Source organism: Polypterus senegalus, chromosome 8 (assembly GCF_016835505.1).
Source record: "Polypterus senegalus isolate Bchr_013 chromosome 8, ASM1683550v1, whole genome shotgun sequence".
Taxonomy (NCBI): Eukaryota; Metazoa; Chordata; class Cladistia; order Polypteriformes; family Polypteridae; genus Polypterus; species Polypterus senegalus.
This window is the reverse complement of record NC_053161.1, coordinates 166,215,012-166,237,344: the sequence shown is the minus strand read 5'-3', so window position 1 is coordinate 166,237,344 and position 22,333 is coordinate 166,215,012. Positions and strand designations below refer to the sequence as shown.

The 22,333-nt window shown below is 41.9% G+C and overlaps 1 long non-coding RNA gene across 1 annotated transcript; it reads right to left on the bottom strand.

The window, feature by feature from the left end:
• Positions 1-507: 507 nt before the first annotated feature.
• LOC120534476 lies at positions 508-12,786 on the bottom strand. Its single transcript, XR_005634764.1, has 3 exons — positions 12,636-12,786; positions 3,454-3,553; positions 508-855 (listed from the first exon to the last, which is right to left on the bottom strand). It is a non-coding gene; the product is annotated as an uncharacterized LOC120534476 (long non-coding RNA).
• Between the last annotated feature and the right edge of the window lie 9,547 nt (positions 12,787-22,333).

Sequence of the window (22,333 nt, the reverse complement as noted above, 5' to 3'; positions counted from 1 at the left end):
AGGAGAGGTCATCTTTCCGGTGTCTAACAGGCGCGTTCATAAAAAAAGGAAGCTGTCCTATAGGCCAGTTTACTGCACCCTGCCTTATCACAAACACCTGTACGAATAACCTGCCGTTAGAGCAAAACAGCTTTGCCAGCTTTTAACCCTTAGTAGCTTGCAAGCAGTTATTTTTTTCTTTCACACATGAGATGAATGGTTTAACTTGTCAGCACAAAATGCACAGATGGATTTCAGTGATAAAGAAAAGGCTGCGCATATCAGGTCAATCCCATCAACCCAGAGCCCTCAGCCTAACTTCTTGTCTTTTAGCACCTACCTTCTCCAGAAGGAGTTGAACCCGCTGCATTGCCAGCCCTATTTATGTCAGATTCCAAGGACTCCATCTTCACATGGAGAGAATTCTGCTGTAAGGAGCACTGGCTTCTCAGTGTGGATCCTGATCTAGACGCCTCGGCATCTGGATAAAAGCACTGCCATTCAGACTCAAATTTGAGGTCTTCCTCCTTTATAACGTTGGCAGTTTTACTTTTCTGCCCATCAATGCTGTTAAACATTAGCTCAGAGTCTACTGTAAAGTCTACAGGACCATGATCACAATCCTCCTCTTCCTCCTTCTTCACGCAGGCATTTCCCTGTCCATGATGTATTGACCCCTCTTTACAGTCCTCTTCCTTAACACCCATGCCAGGCTTCAAGAGGAGGTCCAAGTGCTGTGTGGGATTTGCCTCTTCCTTGCCATTACACACTTCTGAGAACCCCTCTTCACATTTGTGTTTCACATGTTGAGATCCCTGCACAGCTGGGCACACCTTCTCCATATCGAACAACTGGAGATAGTGGCCTTCTTGTTATCTGTAGACAGAATAGAGTAGAGTGGGTGAGAAGTGCAACGAGAATCACCTTGAACACATTGCAGTCAACTCCTTTATTCATCCCTAAAAGCTCATTAGTGCACGACTCCTCTTGAGCATTGGTGCTTGTAAGAACCATTTGCTAGTTATTTAAGTTACTACTCACTTTGCTCGCCCACCCCTGTGTTTGGTTTACCGGATATACAGTTTAAAGAGATTGTTATTTTCACGGGAATTGTTACATATGCATTATTTTCACTTTTAAAAACTTTTGTAAAAACAATACTTGTCCTTTATTTCCTGCCCTGGGCGTGGTTATATCTTTTTCTTGCAGGATGTATAACGCTGCTCGCATTCTGAAGGGGGGACGGCTGAATGCACGCTATGGATATGCCATCAGATCATCTGCCGTCTTTCTGCTGCTGGCGAGCTGCCTGTTCTGCTTGTCGCATGTCATTGTTTTAAAAGCTGGGAGCACATGATGCGTGTCTGCCAACAGCAATCTAACAACTGCTAGGTTAGATATCCGTGGACTTGTTTTAAATGATGGTTCACTGCCTTGCCTCACGTGACGTTGTAAAAACAATACTTGTCCTTTATTTCCTGCCCCGGGCGTGGTTATATGTCTTTCTCGCAGGATGTATAAAAAGGGGGGCAGCGTCGATCATTTTAAAGCCTGGGCAGCCGCTGTCCTTTTTGCCACTTCGTGTCTCTGCTGCTTGCGTTGTGATCACTTCTTCGTGATCATAAATATACACCTGAACGAACTGTGTTTTCTTTGAAATTAAACCTGTCGTTGCTTTAACTGTTGCGGGACCACAGATTCTCATAGCATATGGTCCATTATTGTGTAAATCTACATTTTGTGCATTGATTGATGCAAACGCGAAAATACTTTGTTTTCTGCTCTTTGCCTTTTATTTCTGACCTCGCTTAGTCTTGCTAGTTTTTCAATTATACTTGGTCCTGATGATTAATTTCCTTTTGTTTGCGCTAATGCGATCTTTACTATCTTTTTTTTTTTTTGATACTGTAGCGACTGACATAATAAAAAGTGTCACAAAAGTTTTACTTGAACAATCACCAACTTTGTAACCCCAAACACAACTTGCTAGCACCCTCTCCAACCCCTCATCCCCCAGGTCTCGCGCTGAGAAGATTACGTCTCATCCCCTGCTTTTCCTTTCCAGGATTTTTTTATAATAGAGATATAAATGTTTGCCTAAATATTAGTGCATAGTCTATGGGATGTTCCTACAACCCCCATAAGTTGAATTGAATTGGTATATTTTAGCTATTTCTAGCCTCTCTAACTATACATTACACTCAGTTAGTGACCCGCTTTGCCAAGTGTAAGGCATTGAGGGCATGCGGTTTTAAACTGTGCCTAACGTACCAAGGAACATGAAAGACAGTGAGCTCTATTGAATGTGCAGCGCCATACGTTTAAAGCATACAGAAGAAGAAGTAAAGCATCCTTAAGTATAGAAACAACTAAAGTTTGAGAAGAAAAGTTAAGAGAAGATACATTTTTTCTAATATTTTGCCTTGTATTCTACGTGTGTAACAACCTTTTTTCTTTATTCTTGTGTGGACTATTTGCTTTGAATTTTTAAAACAAACTTAAGAACTGAGAGATTTCTTTCAGCATGTGTTTTGCCCATGCTTGAATCCGCCTTACGCACCCGCAGCTACAGTGCTTTTGCAAGAAAGTTCTGGTGGCTGAGGCCACACAGACCTGAGAGAGAGACAGACTGACAGCAGAGGAAAGGACCCTGGCTTGAATCTTCTGACAGTGTTGGGTAAAGTAGCGGCAGATGGTTTTACCAAGTGAGTGGTGTGAGGTGAAGCTGGCAGTGTGAATGTGCAGGCAGTGGCCGAGGCAAAGGAAAGGTCCTTGGAGGTGCCTGGGATGGAGTGGTGGAAGACCTGATTGATCGCTGAAGAAGGACATGAATTCCAGAAAACTTCGCACAAGGAGTTGAGTGAGGGACACTGCGTGTGACAACGTGTTAGACTACAAGCACCAGTAATGATAAAATGTTAGCCAAATAATGCTGTTAAAAAACTTCACAAAATGAAGCTCTATCAACACATTACTTTGTCATAAAGTACAATCAGCAAAGGACAAGATTAACAGATATCTCAGCATTAACAACAAAGTAAAAATGGAAAGGAATATTTATAAATTACTGAATTTATAAATTGCTAAATCATATTGTACAGAAGTGATCAATATAAATGATGATGATGATGACTGCACCAAAATAGAGAGCTGTACAATGTGTCACTTTAAAGGGCTCTCATCTTCAAGCCCCAAAGCAGAACTGAGAAGCTGCAGATGAATCCGAGCACACCTGAGCAAAAGGTATGGAGAGAACACGGGGGGGTCCAGGAGCCGGAAACAGGACAGCAGTGCCAGGCACAAACTCCAAACAGAAAGATTTTTCTAGATAAGAAATGCATTGAGAGTATCCTGGAAAAACTTTATTATAAGTACTAAGCTGTGGTTGCTGTAAATATCCATGTCATAACAGAAAGGAATACACATTTTTGCAAGATTCAGCTATTTTAAAAGAAGACCAACAATATGCTTCACCTCACTGTGTCGGGTCCTTCCATGACTGGGCCTCAAAAAGTCGTCTCGAAGCACTGTTATTGATATTATTGATGGCCAGATGTGAAGTGCTGTCTCTGTGCTGTAGACAAATACACAATAATCACTGTAAAAATGGCACACTTATAAGATACAGTCTTTCACGACCTTGATAAAAATATTTCAAATTTGATTTTAAATCGCTACAACTCTGCAGTACGCATCATATTGGGGGCTTCAGTAAGTGTCCACCAAGAAGAAGCAATGAAAAATGGAGGACAACATGCATGTATAGGTAAAAGTAATTTGTATTATCATATATTAGCAAGCGTGACTCAGCACACGCTATACAATTTGCGAACTGGCTGGTGCTGCTTTTTGCTTTTTCTGCCTTTGTCTCTTCTTCAGTATGCCACAGACATTGCACAATACGGACTGCTTATTGGCCTTGTGAATGTAGTCTTGACAAGCAGGTGGCCTTGGCTCTGTCAAGACTGTAAGGCATTGAGAGAGAGAGAAAGAGAGAGATAGACTGACTATGTGACTGACAGACAGATATTTTATGTGTCCCCCAGGGGGGATTTGGCCATGTAAAACATAACAGCACAGAATGTAATAGGATAGATTCAGCTCCAGCACAATCCCTCCACCTCATGACTTACAGTGGTGTGAAAAACTATTTGCCCCCTTCCTGATTTCTTATTCTTTTGCATGTTTGTCACACAAAATGTTTCTGATCATCAAACACATTTAACCATTAGTCAAATATAACACAAGTAAACACAAAATGCAGTTTTTAAATGATGGTTTTTATTATTTAGGGAGAAAAAAAATCCAAACCTACATGGCCCTGTGTGAAAAAGTAATTGCCCCTTGTTAAAAATAACCTAACTGTGGTGTATCACACCTGAGTTCAATTTCCCGTAGCCACCCCCAGGCCTGATTACTGCCACACCTGTTTCAATCAAGAAATCACTTACATAGGAGCTGCCTGACACAGAGAAGTAGACCAAAAGCACCTCAAAAGCTAGACATCATGCCAAGATCCAAAGAAATTCAGGAACAAATGAGAACAGAAGTAATTGAGATCTATCAGTCTGGTAAAGGTTATAAAGCCATTTCTAAAGCTTTGGGACTCCAGCAAACCACAGTGAGAGCCATTATCCACAAATGGCAAAAACATGGAACAGTGGTGAACCTTCCCAGGAGTGGCCGGCCGACCAAAATTACCCCAAGAGCGCAGAGACGACTCATCCGAGAGGTCACAAAGACCCCAGGACAACGTCTAAAGAACTGCAGGCCTCACTTGCCTGAATTAAGGTCAGTGTTCACGACTCCACCATAAGAAAGAGACTGGGCAAAAATGGTCTGCATGGCAGATTTCCAAGACGCAAACCACTGTTAAGCAAAAGAACATTAGGGCTCGTCTCAATTTTGCTAAGAAACATCTCAATGATTGCCAAGACTTTTGGGAAAATACCTTGTGGACTGATGAGACAAAAGTTGAACTTTTTGGAAGGCAAATGTCCCGTTACATCTGGCGTAAAAGGAACACAGCATTTCAGAAAAAGAACATCATACCAACAGTAAAATATGGTGGTGGTAGTGTGATGATCTGGGGTTGTTTTGCTGCTTCAGGACCTGGAAGGCTTGCTGTGATAGATGGAACCATGAATTCTACTGTCTGCCAAAAAATCCTGAAGGAGAATGTCCGGCCATCTGTTCGTCAACTCAAGCTGAAGCGATCTTGGGTGCTGCAACAGGACAATGACCCAAAACACACCAGCAAATCCACCTCTGAATGGCTGAAGAAAAACAAAATGAAGACTTTGGAGTGGCCTAGTCAAAGTCCTGACCTGAATCCAATTGAGATGCTATGGCATGACCTTAAAAAGGCGGTTCATGCTAGAAAACCCTCAAATAAAGCTGAATTACAACAATTCTGCAAAGATGAGTGGGCCAAAATTCCTCCAGAGGGCTGTAAAAGACTCATTGCAAGTTATCGCAAACGCTTGATTGCAGTTATTGCTGCTAAGGGTGGCCCAACCAGTTATTAGGTTCAGGGGGCAATTACTTTTTCACACAGGGCCATGTAGGTTTGGATTTTTTTTCTCCCTAAATAATAAAACCATCATTTAAAAACTGCATTTTGTGTTTACTTGTGTTATATTTGACTAATGGTTAAATGTGTTTGATGATCAGAAACATTTTGTGTGACAAACATGCAAAACAATAAGAAATCAGGATGGGGGCAAATAGTTTTTCACACCACTGTACATGCATCTTGACTTCACTTAAGGCTGTGACATTCTATTAAAGCTCAAGTGATCCGTGATGCCATGATGAGACCAAGAAACGTTGCGGTTCAGTGGCCTGAGTCAACCCATAATTCATTTATTTTGAGGCAAAGTAATGATGATTAGAACAGCCCCTTGTCACGATGCGGGTTCAGCTTCACGCTCCCACTTCCCTTTTGGGAGCCTTCTCGAACTGAAGCACCATCGATAATGTAACTGGATGAGCAGGACAATGAGGACACCAAACGAAAGTAAAGGGAAAGGTGCAAAAGTATTAAAGTGCTTTTATTACAAATAGCAAAACCAGTCTAAAGAAAATCCCAAAATAAGTGCAGTGCAATTAAAATGTCCATAAATAAATAATCCTTTAAAACACATGGAAATGTGGAGGTTAAAATTCAATAAATAATTCCATTAAAAACGAGATTAAAATACTGGCTGGAAGCAATCCTTTTAAAAACAAAACCCGGTGCCTTCCTCAACTGGCGGTTCCCCTGCTTCTTCCATCCAGGTCATGCACCAGTGGAGTCACCCTATCTGCAGCTGACCTTCTCCAAGTCTGGTTGCCTTCCATGCTCTGGCTCCTTACAGCATCACTACCTGGACCGAGACTTGGGTTCCACGGCCAGGGCACCCATGCTGGGGTTCTGATCCCAAATCTCTGACTCTCACTGCCTTCCACGGTGAGCCAACCACCTTCCGGCCACTCCTGCTCCTCTCAGAACGCTCAGCATGAGCGACCCAATCGCTCTTCCCCCGGGTGTCGGCCAAACACCCCGCTAAGGCTCACTACCCAGCTGCCTGTCCTTCTAACAGCGAGCCTGCTCTCACTCGCTCACACACACTGGCTCCTTTGCTTCCTGTTCTCCATATTAAACTCAGCCCTTTTCTTTCCCCTCTGCACTTGCACTCCTACTATATGTCATGGGGACGTGGCACAGGTGTGGCGATTAGCAGTTCCCAGCATCAATTACGGATGCGGACGATTCCTCACCTGTGCACATAAGCAAGGAAACGCCTGCAGGACGTTGCATCCGAGAACTGCTGTGGCCACACTACCCCCCTCTAAAAGCCACAAGTGTGGCGATTAGTTATTTAAAACTGGCCTTTTATTCTGAGCCACGGACCCGCTATACCACACCCCTACCCACCAACTGACAGCTGTATATAATGCACTAGCATGGTAGTTTTGCACTAAGCCATATATTGAGTGGTTTACCCCGACTCCTCTGCAGCTCTCTCAGTCTGCCACATCTGTATGCGCGAACATAATGCCACATAATAAGTCGAGATTGGTCCATCTGCAGAACTCCACAATTCAGTAGCTCTGCTGGACAGCCAATTGGATTGCAGGTTTTTATCACTTGGCTTACTTAACCCCTAAACGTAACCATAGTGTAACCAGGTGTATCACTGATGTATAATATAAAGTGACAGCCTTCTCAATGGACTGGAGCTCTGGAGGTCGGGAGCTGGAATCGTTTGAAAAAGTCATCTCTGATCACAGATATCATCCACAGATTGAAATCAGAGAACATAAAGCATGTGCCTTTCCCCCCACATCACATTACACTCACACTCACCCGGTGGTAATTCGCCTAAGATCAGGAGTGGTGCAGCTGGTAGAGCTCACTGCACTCACAGCAGCAGTAACATGTTGCCATTCTTCATATTTCTAATTCACGTTTAGGCCACCAAATAAAGGTCCTTTGTGTGCCTCTGCATCAGAGATGAGAACTTCTGTCTCTCACTACTTAAAGTTTTTACCTTTCTTCTCTTGTTGCCATTGTCTCACCTGTTCAAGACTGAACAGCACACTCCATATATGGCCTTTTCATGTGGCAATCAGGCCGGGTTCAAGTCACTCTCACATACACATGATTGGGATTGGTAAAGGCAAACTCCATAGAAATGTGTGTACGCCAGGTTTTATAAATGGCATTTTGTTTGCTGTACAGATTTTCCTTTTTTTAGTGTATGCAAATTTTTACACTCAATTTCATGCAAAGCTTTATAAATGTGACCCCTAGCAGGCAGAAATACCCTGTCTGACTCTAAACAGGTGCATTGAGGATGGGTCCATTCATAATGTTGCATCTGTGCCACAATGTTTTCCGAAATGTACTATACAGGTAATAAAATGAGTAATTCCAAATACCATATACTGTATACCTATGTCTCTGTTTTTTTTTTTGTCAGTGTGGCTTTGACATCATGGATCATAAGGTGCATACTAATTCAGCATGAGCAGGAACACTCAATAAAACTGAACAAATAAAAATTAAGTGACGGTGAGATACAAAGAAGGCAGATTCACCAGCGTCCGTGTGTCAGCTTTTATTCCCCCAGATCGGAGAATGTCCATTTCCATTGCCTCAAAACACCACTCACATCTCCAGTTACTCCTAGTTTCAAATAAAAAGTAACAGCGTCAGATCCCTAGGACAGTAGTATGCATTGTGATCGTGACTGAGAGAACAAAAGTAAAAAAAAAAAAGGTAACTTTTACAAGTCCTATAAATGTACACCGTCTGTTACAGATGCAAACCAAATGTATGTGTGTACTGTATATAATGACAACAACAACAGCAGCTCACTACTGAAAATGGCAAATACAGGAGACAGTCAGGATCAAACCAGGGACTCTTGATCACAAGTCAGCAAATCTTACCGCTACGCCACAGAAGCTGTTGTATTGTCCTTGAACCTTTTGTGAAAGTGTTTATTTGATCTTTGGACCTAAGGCTTCACACATTATATAGTTTATGTCTACATTTTGTCATTTATTACTAAAATATTCAAAAAGTTTCTGTTTTAATAACTTGTTTACACAGATTACTGTAGAAACAGCACACACATGAAATGCATGTGTTCCAAATAACAATCTATTATTTCCACTCTAAAACTCCAGCACTTCACTCGCGGTGGGGGTAGGCTGCTTGCTGTTCGTCTTTATCGGCACATTTGCAGGACAAAAGAGGCTGATGGAGAGGTGCGAAGGGACTTAAGGTGGGCCGGATTTACAAGCTTTTCCGTTGGCTCTGGTAATTCTAGTGTTAAAGGATGTGGTCGTGGTAATTCCTGGCCGGTCCACAAGATGGCGGTGTTTATTAACTCTTCCTTCTGCTGTCAGCCGTCTAGACCCACCTCTTCCTGCCTGTACCTAACTGGCCGTGTCAACATCTTGGAGTAGTCATTTTAAGCCTCGCGTCTATGAAGACGTCTTTTTGCGTTTTCTCTGCGCGTTTATTTTCAATTATACGGCGTTTGCCTGCAGATGGCCCAAATCTTTATAATTGTTTGTTTTTCTTTGCTAAAGCTAATTCACACTTGGAACTTACTGAAATAAAATGTTCACCATTTTATCCAGGTGATCTAATTTTCACATAAAAACTGTTTTATTGTGCATTCTTATCTATTTGCCACTTATAAGGTGTCTTCCACTTCTATTATCTCTCACAACTAACACAGCATATTATTTGAGCATACTGATTTTTTTTTTCAGGAATACAGACAGACGTTTCAAGGTTAGAGATTGGAACTGGCTAATCTTGGGGCTGGGGAATGGAGATCATCACCAGGGTTGCCAAGTCCCTAAACAATGCAGAGCCCATGGACAGCTTAAATATAGGAAAATGTGCCCCCAGAAAATTGCCCAATACCTGAAGTACACAAAATGACACACCTGGAAAGCAAGAAGCAACATCAAAATGAAAAGGTTAGATACTGTACATACCATCAAACTCTGAGGAGTAAGTAGGGCTGGGGTCCTCCTCAGAAATAAATAGATAGTGATAGATGGTGTGATGGTATAGACCCAATGGGAGAAGGGTGTCCCCCTCAGAAATTTTTATAACAGTGAACATACAGTCAAAGTAAAAAGTATGTGAACCCTTTGGAATGATCTAGTTTACTGCATGAATTGCTCATAAAAAGTGATCTGATCTTCATCGAAGTCACAGGTACTGATCTACACAATGAGCTTAAGCAAATGACACACAAATCATTCTCCTCTTTCATGTCTTTATGTTACAAATGCATTCAACATTCACAGTGGTAATGAAAAAAGTAAGTGAACCTTGGGATTTAATAACTGGTTGACCCTCCTCTGGCAGCAATGACCTCAACCAGGTGCTTCCTGTAACTGCAGATCAGACCTGCACATCGTGTGGGGAGAATTTGAGCCTATTCTTCCCTGCAGAACTGCCTTAACTCTTCCATATTTTTGGTTGTCTTCTGTGTATGGCTGTCTCTCTTCAAGTCATTCCACAGCATCACAATAGGATTGAGATCTGGGTGCTGACCGGGCCACTCCAAAAGGCACAGTTTGTTCTTCTGAAGCCATTGTGTTGTGGATTTGCTGCTATGTTTGGGGTCATTGTCCTGTTGCATCACCCATCCTCTTAAATGGACTCCAGGTGTGTTAAATTTGGACTGCAATAAGCTTTTTAAAAAGTCATTAGCTTAGGGTTCACTTACTTTTTCCAACCTTCAGTTTCATAGTTCAAATGATTTAATCAATACAGTCAAAAATTCTCTGAAAATCTGTGTATCTTTAGTTATAGGAGATGGTGTTTGTTCATTATTGTGACTGACATGAAGATACGACTATGTTTTATATGGGAATTAGACATAAATAGAGAGAATTCCTAGGGGTTCACATACTTTTTACTTTGACTGTATACAAGTGTAAATAGCAGTGTGGGGGGCAGATGGATGAAAAACGTTAAAAATATGTTGAGGGGGATTGAAAAATAGCCCAAAATAACATTTTTTTTTTTAATTAGTCCAAAAAATTGCAACCCACAAAAAGCCCATTTATCCCCTCGGATTGGGGTCGAGAAAAGGAAGAGCACTATTTAAAATAATCATACATGGAATGGATTATACAACAGGATAGGCAAATGTGAAAAGCACTATATAACCTCTCTCTCTCTATATATCTATCTATCTATCTCTATATATATATATATATATATATATATATATATATATATATATATATATATATATATATATATATCTATATATATATCTATATCTATCTATCTATCTATATATATAGATATATATATATAGATATAGATATATATATATAGATATAGATATATATATATATATTATAGATAGATAGATAGAGTGAGAGGAAAGGTTCTATATAACAGATATGAAAGGCACTAAACAAATGCCTAATAGCGCCAGAGTGGGGAGATCATTATACAGCACCATATTCATCGCTAATTATAGTACTGGAGGGTGATGGCATGTTGCATGTGGTTTAGCACCTGCAAATCAGAGTTTCACAGGACTTAAGAAAGTAAAGACCCTATAAACCTGCTATACAAGATTTATAGTACAACAGCAAAGATAAATTTGTAAAAGTTAAAGAACAAAGGATCGCATCTACTGCGACAGCAGAGGAATACACTGGTTTTAATGGTTTATCTTTCTGTCTGTTGAAGGTTTTTGAACAGACGTCTTGGGTACAGCTAGTGATGTATTCTTATAAGGCTGTCCTCCTCTTCCAAATTATCCGTGGTTACTTCGTGTAAAGAAAACCTTTCTAAACTTTGTGTCTAATCCTCCCTCAACATGATTCTCACTTAGTGTTATTAAGTAATGTATTGGGATTTAACAGCTTGGACCCACTGCAATAATTCCTAAAAAGACCATCTAAAAGGATCAGACAGACTGCAGTGACCCCACACCGATAACGCTTCTCTCCGTCCCCTTAGTCGAGGTTTAGCACGTCTAGGTCAGTCGCACTCCTGCTGTACAACTGACTTGCACTGCACCATCACTGATGGTCCATCAGCACGTCCCCCACAAAGACAAGGTGAATACGGGACATTTGCGTGGTCATGTGCACTACTGCAAGTAGAAAAGTGCCTACAAAGAACTTGGTGCTGATAAAAGTGAACATTTTGTTAAAAATTCATTTTATGTACACCTCTTTACTGACATCTCTTAAAGTCACAGCACTAAGCCACAAAGAAACAAGCGGAATAGACAACAACGTCGTTCAAAACAGAAGCAGCGTGAGTGGCTGTGTGCGGGAGCATGTTGATGGACAGCACAGAGCATGCGTGAACTCGAAAGGCGGAACGCCGCGCCCAGTTATGTGAGGTACCGCAGAACAAGAAAGCGAGCAAAATCGGGCCTGAATGCGCCTGCGTTCACGTGCCAGAAGGGATGTAACGAGTTTTCAATTTGCAAAACAAAGTGGTCCGAGTCTGGCAATTCAGAAGAAACACCGGGTCGTGACTTTAATATTCCGTCAATAACAGAAAACAAAATAAAGAATAACACTGTCAGGTAGAAATTGATATTGTGGTCGATCTGTATATGGAGTGATGCGATCCGCGTTTAGGTTGCTCTTTATTTTCTCGAACTTTACGTCTCCTTTTTTCGTGCAGACTAAGCTGCAGAGCAACAGCGACCTCGCGCTTCCCCCGAAAAGTTACGGACCACCACGGAAAACAACCGTGAAACGGACGGGTTGGGACTAGTCTGGAGGACACGAACAGGGGTGAATCATACGGCAGGTGTAGGACACACATCCAGTAAGTACCGCGGCGCCAAAGACTGGGAAGGCACCGCGGACTGACTAAAGAAAGTAACCCTGAGCTCCAGCGAACGTCCGTCTTCAAGAAAACCGTCACCGCACCGAGCTCAAAATTCGCCACAATCAGGCGGACAATCACGAAACAGAAATGTCCAGGAGTAGCGCCAAGGGCCAGGATGTTTTAAAAAGATTAAAAAATGGGAATTTGAAGAGCGCTGTCTGAGGCACACCGATGAAACTCTTTGACGACTTGCGCCTCCGATGACAGCCCAGTCCTTTATTTTTCTCAGGATATCCTACCTCTGTATGGCGTAAGTACGTACCTCTCCTCTTTGTCAGATCTTATGTTCCAATCGAATATCCAGCAGTATTTCCATGTGGTCCCGATGTTGTTTTCTCTTCCCGTGACAGCAGTGGTAACATATAAAGTCTCACTGTACAAGGTCCTTCGTCTTAACCCCGCCCCTTCTAACAGCGCCGCCCTCGACTCCTCTTTCATTCTCTCTCTGTGATTCCAAGCAGTCTTAACGGGCTTTACATGACAAACGCCCACTTGTGCCAAAGCAGAGACGGTTTGATTTTTTTTATATGCTTTCTTAATCCTCAAAGGGAAATTGCCTTTTTCGCATGACCTTTGGGGTTCAGAGCACACGGTCAATGGCAAGTCAAATGACTTGTCAGAGATGAATGAGCATAAAGAAAAGTGCAGAAGACAAAAATAATGCAAAAATTAAATTTGAAGAGAACATATTACTGATGTATACCATTTACTAAACACACTTATCCAGAGAATGGTTGTGAGGCAGCTGGAGCCAACCCCAGGAATCAACAGGCAAAAAGCAGGTCAAACCACTGGTTAGGACACCACTTTATCACAGGTTAACAAATACACCCACTAGAGACCATTTAAAAGCAAAGATTGTCCTAACCTGCATGTCTATTGACTGTGAGAATTAACCAGACCACCCAGAGGAAACCCACTTAGACATGGGAAGAACATGCTGGGAGCACCTGGGACTTGAATCTCCTTGTAGTGAGGCACCACTTTGCTGCTGTTATATATTCAAATATACCTTAGCCTAACTGTTCAATCAATAAAAGTATCAAACTTAGACCATCCATGTAATTTTGCTCCCAGTTTGTTTCTTTCTCTCACTCTCTCTGCCTGGCTGCTCTCTCTGCTGTCTAGTTCTCCTCTCCTGTAAGAAGTGCCAGTTCTCCATTGTTGTCCAGTATTGTGGACTCTGGGCTCACTTCTGAAGATGCCATGAAGCTGGAGTCCCTCACTGCCCCATATTTGGGGTGCTGCTGTTAAGGCTCCACCTGTCCTAAGCCGCAGTGCTCACAACGTCGCTCTTGTCTGGGTTTCCATGTTTGATGGTGATGGCCACAGTTTCTGCAGTGACAACTCTGTTGTATATTGGCTCAGTATGTGCCAGTCATTGGAATCTTTTATTGTGAACAATTATAATGCCAAGGCATTCCAGTATAATTTGCTGCTGTATTTTTTTGTCGCCATTAGGTGATGCAAAGATTTGTGCTTTCATCTGCAGCTTTACTTATATTGATGCCCACAGTCTTTCTCTTGTTACTGGTGTGGTTCAGTGCTCTGAGGGACTGTGCCAGGGAGGTGATGTGACCTGCCTTCATATGTGACATCTTGCAGTGGGACAAGGCCCAGTTCAGTCTTGCAACTGTTGTTGTTGGCTCTCCTGTGCAGCTGGAGGACAAGTCTACCATGAGTTTGCTCTCCCGCCTCCTATAGTCTGCTAGGTTATTGGGCCCCACATCTTACCTTCCTACAAGAGGATTGGTGGGATGATATGAACTCTTTTTTAATTTTACCAGAAAGTAATCGATGGCTGGCAAGAAGCTTCCTGAAGCAACAAAGGTCAGCCCCAGATCTATGGATGTATGTTCCATTGGGGTAATATTCAGGGCAAACTGGCATTTCTGGAAGACCAACATTTTGGTTTTGTTCAAGTTAACAGCAAGAACACAGATTCTGCAGTTTTTCTAGGAAATCCAGGGTTTGATGAGGAGAGCAGGAGGAGACCAGTATCCTTCTCATAATGTGTGCTTTCGACTTTCCATTATGTATTCAAATCTCACATTTTTACTTCCTACATGTAATACTTTACATTTGCTGACATTAAATTTCATCTGCCACAAATCTGCACAAGCCAGTATGCTGTCCAAGTCTCTCTGTAATGATTTGATCTGCCAATCCACCTATCTTGGTATCATCAGCAAACCTAACCAGCTTGTTACTTATATTCTCATTCAAATCATTTATTTATATTAAAAATATCAGCTGCCCTAACACTGACCCCTGCTGGTCACCACTCTTAACATCAGCCAAGTCTTATGAGGTTCCTCACACCATCACCCTTTGCTTCCTGTGTCTGAGCCAATTCTGCAACCATCGACAAACATCACCTTGAACTCCCACTTCTCTTAGTTTGATGTCCAGCCTCTCATGTGGCACCTTATCAAATGCCTTCTAAGAGTCCAAATAATTAATATCATAAGCTCCACTTTGATTGTATCCTTTTGTTGCCTCCTCATAGAATTCCAGCATGTTAGTAAAACACGACCTCCCTCTTCTGAAGCCATCCTGACTTTTCAGTCAAACTCTTGTCCTTGCCATGTGCTGCTCAATCTTATCCTCAATAATTCTTTCTGTTAATTTTCCTGTTATGCATGGCACATTTACTGGCCTGTAGTTGCTTGGATCACTCTTTATATATAATGGCATAATATTTGATTTGTTGAGGTCCTTCAGAATTTCCCCAGTGCACAGTGACTTCCTAAAAATATGTGTCATGGGTTTATATTAAGAACTCGAGGGTAAATATTATCTGGGCCTGGTGATTTGTTTGATTTCAGTTTATTTAATCTGAGCAGCACTTCTCCCTCTACAATTTCCAAATCCCTCAGTACCTCCTCAGTAGTCCCATCTACCACTGGGAGGTTATCCATTTCCTCACTTGTGAAGAAAAATGTGTATTTAGAGCATCTGCTATTTCACTGTCTATATATTTTAATTACACTTTACTATTCCTGATACACTCCACATCTCCCTTGACTGTTCTTATATTATTATGACTAATATTATGGTAGCTTTCCCAGCTGGGAGGCCATAATGGAAGGACAGATGCTTCCCGGGGCCATATATTCCCCCTATATATAGGGTGGCAGCATCCATCTGGTGAAACTCTCATTTGTTCAATCACAGGGCTTATGGGGAACTGTAGTCCTGATGGGCAGCCTTGTTGGAGTACTTGGGTGCCACTAGAGGGAGCCTGCAGGGGATCACTACTGCTACTTTTTTGCATGCAGTGCTGTGCTGTGACACCAGCAGTACTCCCAGGTACAACATAAAAGCAGATGTAGAGGGAGTCAGAGTCAGCCGATGACACTAGCGAAGAAGTGGTGGCAGAAGGAGATGGAAGGTGACCAATTATGCATTATTATTGAGCTGGAATGACTGAACCCTGCAAAGAAATCATTGTACATTAAACTATCTTTTATCATTGTGTTTGGTTGAGTTGTATCCAGTGTTAGGGGCTTGGTGGACACCCCTTGTTTGATCATAGATGCTGTTTGATCTCATCCTCCCTACAAAATTAAATCCTGTGTGTAAATGAGTGTGTTCATAACTAGATCATGGTACACTGGTGAAATGCTGGGGTACAAGCCATGTCACTCCTATTAATATCAATAACCAAAATTACAACCATTTGGACTCAAAGGTTGACTTAAAAAATGAATACAATAAAATTATTGGGTGTATTTGGGGAGTCACGTGATGCTTCACCGTGCTGGCTCTTTGAGCTCCAACTCCTCACGCCAACAAAACACACTTTTCTACTTTTTTCCCACCTGACTTTTACTAGTAAATCGACATACTATTCCATATTTCTCACTGTCACCGAGAATAGATGTCGTCTTCAGACTGGAGACCCCATTCCTCGCCTACTAACTTGTCAAAGAAGCTGAAACATCCTTGAATGGAATCCAGTGCCAATATGGACTACTACTGGGACTCGATGAAACATCTCCTCTTGGAACACACCACCACGTTGAATACACTGCAATGCAGACCAACTTCACTGAAATACGGGGCGCCCTGAAAGGTATATTAAAGAGGAGCAGGCGGAACGGAGCAAGGATGTCGAGCCCTACAATCCATCCTGTTCCGTCACCACATGGAGATAAAGGCGCTGTTAAGGGGGTATGCTGACACCTAGTGGCAGACACTATATGAAACAGATGGTGAGACCTGCTAGAAGAGCAGTCAGAGTTTTTGGCTTGTGAGAACCGGCTCAGCGTAGTCTATATGCATAAACAGGCACTCCGTAAAAAGAACGACAAACTGATCGATCAAGAGGACATGACTCGAAGAGACAATTTAAGAACTGTCGGACCGAAAGAATGGGCTGAGAAAGACAGTCCGATTTACTTCCTCTCACAAATGTGGTTTCCCTGACATCTCAAACTTTGCCCCGGAGATCATTCGGGCTCGTCGTGTAGAACTCAATTATTATCTAACCCTATTCTTAATATATTGTCGTACCGTCCGTGCGGCGGGTAAAAAACTGGTCCACGACAAAGATATCCGCCAGGAAGCCTTTAATAATTAACTAAGCATTATCCAGAATTATTCATCCATACATTTGCATTGAATTTAATGAAATAGATGCTATTCAACAGGTCGTTGCTCTAGCTGAGAGTACGGAGAGCTTTTCGTGTGCGTCCATATATCAAGCCTGTGAGCAAACAACAACCAAAAAACCCGCGCTTATACTGTGCATGCCAACCAAGATAACTCACCACGTGACCAAATCACCCTGAACGTTAGAGCAGTTACAACAACGGCCCTGAACTTTTTCTGGTCACTACAATATAAACTAATCTTGAACTACAAATATATTTAACATATTTGCAAAATTAACTGAACATAAAAACGTTAATACAAAACTTGCCTCATACATTGTGTGGGTCCGCAAAGATTCTCTGATCTTTGTCTCACTTTCCTGCAGTCGCATGCCTCGGTAGGCCTACCCCCTCACTGTGGGACGCTGTCGGGATCGTGTCTGCACGCACATAAATGACACGTGTTGATGTCGAAGATAGATATACACACCTATGTATAAATATATGTGTGAATATCTTGAGTGTTGATTGTCGATGCCCAAATCGATATTTACAGACCTGAGTGCTTAAGAGCAGGACTAAGGGGCGGGATAAATGTTAAACAAATTCAACGTCAGCGAAATACATTCTTGCTATCACCGCCCGCGTAATGTGCTCCAGTCTACAGCATTAGACTTTTAGAATCAGCCTCAGGTAATATGGCCACTGGTACGGCTCACTTCCTCCCAAGCTGTCATAACTCCCCGAAGCCAGCTACGGTGGCCCCGAAGTACAGGGCAGAGAGAAAAAGAAAGAAAGAAAGTCAAATCGAATTCTGCAAAAGGAGGCAGCGTGGTTACACTCTGAAGTTCATGACGCGTGTTTGTATTTGTGTCTTTCAACTTGAAATCAAAGTCACTTGCGATCTCATAACCTGCAAGTCACGTCTTCACAGTTCATCGTGCGGCCAGTGAGCAGCTGCGGACCAAACCTGCGCTCCGCCATCAGCCACCACCTCACTGCATTGCGCGTTCCCGCTGATCCCAAAGCGCAGCACCGGACTAAACCAGTCGGGCATTACTGCGACTTAGCGGTCTGCTTACAGTCGAGGTTCAATCGTTGCTGCGATCTCAAAGTGTTCGTCGTTAACACAAGACGGGCTGTACAGTCCACGGTTATGTGCGCGCACTCGGGAGATTTAAGGGGCGCCGAGAAACGATCAAGGAGAACATCAGTGATGAAGACACCGATGAGACAGTGTCTGTGACCTGTGAAGTGTGGAGTATTATGGGAGGGCTTGGGAAAGAAAAGGTCCTGATTTTGTGGAGTTTTGTTGAATTGGTGCAAAAAAGAAGAACAAATAACACAGAAAGTCAGCTGAGCAAGAAGGAGCACTTGAGCTGGACGAGTGGCACAAATCTGTTAAGAACTTGAGCTGATGAATAATCGCCGATAACGCGTTAAAATGTCTGCGGTCAAAGTTTTTCACACAACCCGTAAATGCGTTAATTTTATCCAGTTAATGCGGTGGCCCTGAAGGGCAGGTGACAAAAATGTAAAGGTGTGTCTCGCACAATTAAAAAAAGGTGACACACACATTCAAACGAGTAACGAATAAGGTTTTATTTACTCGTATTTGAAAGAAAAGGAAATCCTTCAGGATACATTCAGTTACAGGACTGAAAGTAACAATTGTAAAGAGAATTGTGAAGATGAGTGTCCCATAAACGTTAGATTTTTAATTTAATTAGGCCTTACTTTTAAACGTTGCATTTTTTATTATAAGTCATTGCATCGCTTAAAAATGCCTAGTGCTGTGCAATATCCAGAACTGTTAGACAAATGGACACTCGGAGCAGATAGAAATCGTAAACGTTAGGGGGGATTTTCTTTCTCTTTTGCTACTGTACCTCACCACTGATACAACATCCGATCGAACGTAAAATCACCACTGAGCACAAACATTGGAAAGCAAATTGAGAAGGCCGACTTGCAATACGCTGTAGTCCCTGTGGTGTGTCGGTTAGAACACAGGAACTAATCCAACCATTTCAGGAACATTGCTTTGATGTTGAAATGCCAGAAATTCACAAGCAGTAAAACAAATGTACTGTACAGGTAGGTGAGTATGTGAGTGGTTGTAACAGGCAAACAGCAAAATAAGACATTTAGTAAATGTTATTCCACTATGCAATACACACATGTCCAATAGGTGGCACTATAGCTTCACACTTTCAACTATAAGGCGTTTGCAGTTACAAGTTCAATGTAGTAACGTAACTGGTTTATATCCATATTAATACACAACATCTCTTAAAAGATTTAATGTACTATCCCAATCATTTACAGGCTGAATCTACATTAAACAGAGTACATCCTCTACTTTACTGAACGGTATTAATGGGATCTACGGTAATAATATAAAATATTAACCTAACTACTGATTCAGTTATTTCTCTAACTGTTAACATTTAACTTCTAAATATGTATATAAGAACTTACATTTGACTTAAACTTTCTCTAGCGGCTCCAGTACTTCCGGCTTTCACGAAGTTCATCTCGCAAACTCACTGCACACTCCACGGTTTTCACGTAGCCATGCTTCAGCGCCTTAAAGGAACACGAGCCTTTTTTTTTTTACAACCACGTTAGATTACAAATACATTCCTTTAGTGCAAGGGTCCCCAACTCCGGTCATGGAGGGCCCCAGTGGCTGCAGGTTTTCATTTTAACTCTTTTCTTAATTAGTGCACTGTTTTTGCTGCTAATTAGCTTCTTTTGATTCAATTTCAATTGACTTGTTTTTTTAAAATTTTTTCCCCTAAATGTCTTCATTGTTCCTCTGAATTGCTTCATTTCTTTCCTTAAACAGAAATTAAATGTGATGCGAGTAAGCCAACTAAAGGCGCTTTTCCACTGCATAGTACGGTTCAGTACAGCTCACCTTGGTTCTGCTCAGTTCGGCTCGGTTTGCGTTTCGACTGCACTTTAGTACCGCTTTAGAGTGGGCGGGATTATTCACGTGTCGTTATAGTTGCGCCGCCTCTACTGCCGTGACACCGTGGAACTTTTACAACAACACGCAGACAACGACAACACTTTAGCTCGACGACGCGCAAGGGTAAGCATCTAAAAAAAGCACATCACTAGCTAACTTTTATCACTGTTGCAAAGCATAAAATGAACTTAACTGCCAGTGTAACATTAAAATGCTGATTCTGTATATTACAGATCTTCCACATTTTGCAAAAAAGTCGCCGCAACAGACCATCTGTTTGGACATTTAACCGTGCTTCAGAGTGGTGGGATGTGATTGTTCCCGGTTTTACAAACACTCAGTGGCTGGGGAACTTTCGAATGTCTGGAGAAACATTCATCCACTTATGCAACAAACTGCGTCCAGCGATGGAGAGACGGGACACAAACTTCCGCGTGTATAAAGAAAAGAATAGCCAGTGACGCAGTAATGACGATTTTCTCCGGCCAATCAGTGACCAGCAGTTTACACGTCACGTTTTGGTAACGGTTCGGCGCGCTTGGAACCTCGGCTGAGGTGGTACTAAAAAAAGGACCAGGTACTGTTCCCAGTGGAAAACCCCCCAAAAGTGAGCTGAACTGAACCGTGTCGTGCCGTACTATGCAGTGGAAAAGCGCCATGAGACCAACTAAGTCAGGACCTCAGACACCAACCAATTTCACGCCAACCGGTTGCTTAATTAAATGCGGATTCTTGTCGTTAATTAAACCCATTCTTTAATTTCATGGCTTGTTGCTGCTCTCATTATGCAATGGCTTACATTTCTGAAATTGTTGATTTTCTTTTTTCTAAGAGTACTGTCAAAATGTTTTGGGGACCTGAGCAGATCAACATCCTTGAGACCTTCATCTTTCTTTATTTTCAGATATTGTATGATGGACACACTTTGTTGGTCATGTTTTGGCTCATTTTGTATCTCATTATTGTTTGGCAACTAATTAAGGAAAAAGAAACAATTAAGGGGTCTAATTCTTCGAGAGCAAGTTGATTAAAATGAATTCAAAAGAAGTTAATTAGGAGCAAAAACAGGTCACTAATTAAGAAAAAGGGTTAGAATGAAAGGCCCTCCAGGACCCCTGCTTTAGTGATTGTTATTACGATAAAAATGGAGTTCAGAATCTTAACATACCGGAACAAAAATAAATAAATAAACAAACGGAGAGAACCCCAGCTTACTTTGGGGTCGGTATGTGTGTGTGTCTGTGTGTTTAATAAATTAACTCTTGCATGGAAAAAAAAAGAATGGATGGCTGCCTGTTTATGTACTCACTCGTGCACATACTGTACACCAATTTAATTTAAAACAGAATGCTATTAACTTTCCCTCACTCAGCACACCATTTCCTCTGTGGACTGACAGTCAAACCTTACCACTGACCAATCTTCGTTTTCCTTTTGTTTTGCCAAGGTGCTCATCCTTTTTGCACACTTTGAGTTGTCGTCACCCTTCTGAATGTGCGCACGTCACCTCGTTTGAATGTGTGCATCACGTTAATTGTAAGCGTCACTTTGTTTAATCCTTCTAAATTGTGTTTGTTACACCTTTACATTTTTTGTCACTTGCCCTTCAGGTGCAATGTAAATTAATTTGACCGCAAGACACACGTTGCTAATGAAACAGCACCACATTACCTGCAAGTCCATTAATAGTAATAGTAGGTCACCAGCACTCTATCGTTATTATTATATTATTATGACTTAGTATTTCATTGTTACGACTTATATTTATTACGACTTAGCATCTGATAATTATATGACTTATTACCTCATTATTACGAATAACTATCTCATTATCATTACTTAGTTTGTGTTAAATATCACCCTCTAGTGGGCATTTCCCAGAATTGCAGGGCTCTTTAGTATTTCAGGGTGTTATTGCAGACCGCAGTACCTATGAGGTCAGTCATGTAAAGCCCCAGCATCACGAAACGCCCTCAACATCAGTCACGTAGCACCCATCGAATTAGACTAGAATTAAAATTAAGGCCCCGTTACACTGTGGTTAAGATTAGGGTAGTAGGAGGATTATCTCAGTCAAAGGGCGTTTTGTGACTGACGTTGTGGCCATTACCTGATCAATGTCAAAGGTATTGCAAGCTGCAGCGAGACCCTTCTCTCCCAATCGGCACCAAGTGGAGTCAAGGCCACCTACCTGGAGCTCCAGTGTGGAGGCTCCAGGCTGCAGAGATGCACACTTGGTCTTGATCGAAGCAAGTCTGAATATCAGCTATATACAGCTATATACCCCTTCGAGAGGTGACTGAAGTAGCCGTCTCTTCTTATTGCGAATCCACATCTTACCAGAATTTCAGCAGATTCGACTCCTCATATAATATCAGCAGTACA